Source organism: Sitophilus oryzae, unplaced genomic scaffold (assembly GCF_002938485.1).
Source record: "Sitophilus oryzae breed Bouriz unplaced genomic scaffold, Soryzae_2.0 scaffold_910_pilon_pilon, whole genome shotgun sequence".
Classification (NCBI taxonomy): Eukaryota; Metazoa; Arthropoda; class Insecta; order Coleoptera; family Curculionidae; genus Sitophilus; species Sitophilus oryzae.
In genome coordinates, this window is record NW_022147540.1 from 2,766,907 (window position 1) to 2,771,583 (window position 4,677).

Here is a 4,677-nt window from a genome sequence, read left to right on the forward strand (position 1 = left end):
TTCTTAAACTACAGGTTATATAATATATATTTAACAGATTATTATAACGGCAATCGAAAAAATTAATTAATAATTTAAAATAACCCCGAATAAAGCAAAATAATTAAATAATATAATCTTATCTATCTTACTTACATAACCGGGCGCGGAGTACCGCAACTTCTGTAGTTGCCAGGTTTACGAAAAAATTGCTGCTGAACCAAAATCGCTGGATACGCAATTACTACGACCCAGGCTGTCAAATATCTTTAAGTAAGAATATTTAATGGCACCACCGACCTACGACCAATGGATATTTTGCTATAACAAAATTAGTAAAATGGCTGTACAAAATTCCGGACGCGCCCGCTCAAGGGTTAAGGAAGTGTTTGAAGTACTACCTGGGGGCATGGCAGTGCCCCCGCCAAGTCGAGCACTACCTTGTAGTCGTCTGGTATCTAGTCGCCTAGTGTCTAGTCGCCTGTCTAGTGTACCTAGCAGACCTTGTAGTCGAACATTATTCTTTTTAGAACTTCTTTTAGTGCGCAGTGGTACAAAATAGCTTGATAGTCGTAAAAAAAATATCGCAACTTTAATAGAATATTTTAAACGAGAAAGCAGTAGTAATGGTCCTTTATGTCCCTTAAGTGCTGTTAAGAAGGTGAGTTTTGTTGACAGGGGCGTAGATAGGTGTATGCTATGGGGGTGGTACTATGATTAAGTCGCAAAAAAAATCGCCGTCGGAATTTTTTTGTCGAATTAAAACGACGGCGATTTTTTTGTCTTCAAAAAGATATAAAAACATAACACAAAAATTAAAATATAGATTTGTAAATAACATAAACAAAAATAAAACAACGACGTTTATTAGTTAATTTTCTATGAAATATAAAAAAAAACTCTAAACTATCAAAAAAAACTATAAACTATAAATAAAACTACAAAACAAAATCAAGTTTTCTAGTACGCTGTTTGAAAAACCTATCAATAACAGCATCAACATTTATTTCAATATCTTTATGGATATTGATTAGAGTTAACCCCACTAATCTGTCCTGGCCAATAAGAACACTTTGTGTGCTTTTAATTAAGTCGAACATTATTATAAACGATAAATCAACATAATTAAAGGCATACAAAGTGTTCTTATATGTCGGATTTTAATTAAAAAAAATCCTTTCATAGTCAATGACTATTTCAATTCTCGTATCTCGTCAAGCGTCAGGGGGGGGTACTGTCCCCCAGTACCCCCCCCCCTTATCTACGCCCTTGTTTGTTGATGTAAATAATGACTGTTTATCTATTTATAATTAATTTATTTTTATTCCCTAAAATATACAGATTAAAAGAAAATATATAAAAGTGGACAATGCTGTGCCAGTCAATCACGTGACTAAAACTTAATTTGGCATGAACTGTATAAAAATGATCAGAAAGTAACCCAGATAGCACATTTACGTTCTTTTCATATGCGAAGCAAGTGACTTTGGAGAACAACAATGTTCTATTCACATTCCTTTTTTTCATTGGGAACATATATGGCACATGAATAGCAGAGATTACGTTCCACCCTATTCAAGTGATATAGAAGTGCGTTTCACATTCCAAGATATATTCTATGAACGTGAATTATATGTTCGTAAAAGAATGTATTTAAAAATAATATTCCAATTATATGATATTCATGTTTTTAATATTCTATATTTATGCTTTTCATATGTTTTTCATATTTTTTTATTATCTACAGAGGCAAAATAAAACACTAATTTACCACAATACACCAAAACACTTTACTTTTGCACAGGACGCGCGTTTCGCTAACCATGTTAGCATCATCAGCAGATGGTCAAAATTTAAGTTTTAATCATCTGCTGATGACGCTAAGATGATTAACCAAACAAGCGTCCAGTTCAAAAGTAAAGTGTTTTGGTATATTGTGGTGAATTAGTGTTTTAATTTGCTGTTGTAACACCAAAGATTCCAACCCTCAACTCTGTATCTACTGGGTGTCCTGTATAAGGATGCCCTGTATCAATATCCTATAAACTATAGATATAGATACAATTTTTTTCATATTTAGCAATTTTTTTATCTCTTAAAATCTATAGGATACCTATACAGTACATTCATATCTGGAACACACTACAAACAATTTGCTGAAATTAAATAATTTGGTGTGTAATAATCAAAAATTAACTAATAAATAGAACGGTTAAAAATAATAGGTAAGGATAAAGACGAACTTGAGTAATATATGTTTATTAATTAAAAATATTTTAATATAACGATATACATTGATATTATCTTCTATGTCTATGTTTCTATATTCTCTTGTCTACCCTTCTGAAATAATATCAGCAGAATTATACTGTTCAAATAATTTGCACAACTTACCTTGGTATTTTTTAATCTTTCTTTTGTTTTTACAAGCCATATTTTAATTATATTGATAATTTCGGTTTCTTTTGACTCTTGAAATTGACCTTTCATGGAGTCTAAAATATATGTTATTACAGTCTTTGCAACACCAAATATCTTTAAGTTCAAATACCTAAAATTGCTTTTGGCCACTAACAATGATTTTAAACTTCTCTTCTGTTTGGCCCCATCCCAAGAATATTTTTGTGCAATTTCATTGCCCAGAACCTTATAAAGCATTTTCCTTGTACTTTGTGCTACTCCTGAACCACCAAGTCTAGATAATTCTCGAACCTAATAATTCTAAAAATACCTTTCTCTTAAAAAATACACAATAAATGATTATAGAAGAGCCTACATAAATACCTATATAAATACTATATTGTAAGAAATTTCAGCACTGGAACTACACTTATCAGAACAGAAATCTTTAATGATACTACCAGAGATACTACTACTTTGATGATGTACAGAGGATAATAAAAAATCACTTTGGTCTGAATCCAGTTTAATGTACAATATTGAAGTCATATTTGCGTAACATTGACTTAATAAGATTTTGGCTCCTTTTTTTCTGGTTGAATTTTAAAATATTTTTTAGTATAACCTATTTTTTCTCGAGGTCTCATGGTTTTAAATTCACTCACCTTAAAATAGATACTGAAAACACAAACATAACAAGAACTATTTTACCGATTCTATCCTTAAAATAATTATTTGCATCACTTATCTTTACGTTATCTCAGTGTTTTAATTATTAAAATAGTTTGGATGAAGCACGTTTACGTTTATAGTTCACTTGTTTTTTTATTAGGTTATGTTATGGATGTACGATTCGAATCGATTTCAGTCGAAGATCGATCTTTTTACCCAAAAAATCGATTAAAATCTATCGAGTTTTATCAAACTATCTTTTGGTATAATCGATCTTTTTATTTCATAATGGAAGATCGTTTTTATTTATGCAGTTTTACAGGTTTATTTATTTGTTAGAATAAGAAACACTGTATTTTTGCTTGAATATTTGTTTACAGGGCATCTATATACACTAATATATAAAATCCCTAATTATTTAATACACAAAAATTTAATAGTAACTGATAGTAAGAAAATATACAAATATAATGTATTGTATTCATTTTTTCATTTCGAAATCATTTTTATTCTCCTGTATTTTTATTCAGATATTGATATGTTTAGAACGTGAATAGCAGATACTTAAAATTTATTGTAAACCATAATTTAAGAAGACATTCTAAGGTCATGCTGATAACATACCTTTAAATCACATTCGTAGTAGAATGTACTATTCATATGCCATACTTATTAAAAAAAGAATATACTTATAAGAACTTAGGAGGAATATTCTTAGAATGTAAATGTTCCTTTTGTGCTATCTGGGTAATAATTGCTAATTCTCAAATGCCATCATTTTTACGTCAAATCGCCAGCATTTAACGTTTGACATTCTCACACTAGAAATCTAGGTGACAAGACATAAAAATTCCCATTCGAATGAACATCCCCCCTTCACCGTAACCTCCCCCTCCTCACCTCACCTCACTGTCGTCCGCCGATCGACGTAGTAGAGAATTATTTTCATCATAATGGTGTAAACGCAATCTAAATGCAAATCGTCTTATGTTAATTCGGTTTCGTGCCCATTAATTTTAAGTAGCCTATAATTAAATTTTATATTATTTTTTCGGGGCGAGAGCGGCCAGCGCTGGGGAGGGGGGAGGGATATGGGGGGACAGTGATGGATGGCGCTCCTCTGTCCTCTTCGCTCTCTCTGTCTCTCGCTCGCGCTACACACGGCAAAAACGGCTTATTACGGGTTTGTAACCCTTTTAATTAAAAATCGCGAGGCGAGGAGGTACCGATGATAATCGAGTTTTGGGGGGATGGAAGACAAGGGGGGAGGGGGGAGTATGAGAGACGATAACGGTCTGACATATTGGACTAATTTCCGAAAGAATATATTTATAATTTTCGAGAATTTTTTGACATCGCAATATTAATATTTAAGCCAATAAGGCATGTTTAAGACATCCAGACCATAGAGAAAGTTAATAGTTTAGAGAGTGGCAAATCGCGTGGTAAAATGTTGGGAGATTCCGCTTTTGGCGCCCTCTACTTGGCTACAGGTACGAACTATGAAAGAGCGGGAGATTTAAATTATTATTATAGTTATTCTTATTTTTCAGGCAATTAAAACTAAAAGTGCCCTTAACCAAAAATAGTGAAATAAATGGAGGTAGTTAAATTTAATATTATCAT

At 32.0% G+C, this 4,677-nt stretch overlaps 1 long non-coding RNA gene across 2 annotated transcripts; it reads right to left on the reverse strand.

Annotated features, from left to right (window-relative positions):
• Positions 1–1,871: 1,871 nt before the first annotated feature.
• LOC115890760 lies at positions 1,872–3,365 on the reverse strand. 2 transcript variants are annotated; one of them, XR_004051696.1, is made up of 4 exons: positions 2,756–2,965; positions 2,531–2,700; positions 2,374–2,474; positions 1,872–2,322 (listed from the first exon to the last, which is right to left on the reverse strand). It is a non-coding gene; the product is annotated as an uncharacterized LOC115890760 (long non-coding RNA). The 2 variants fall into 2 exon arrangements; XR_004051695.1 differs by lacking the exon at positions 2,756–2,965 and adding an exon at positions 3,045–3,365 and having other exon boundaries at positions 1,875–2,322.
• Between the last annotated feature and the right edge of the window lie 1,312 nt (positions 3,366–4,677).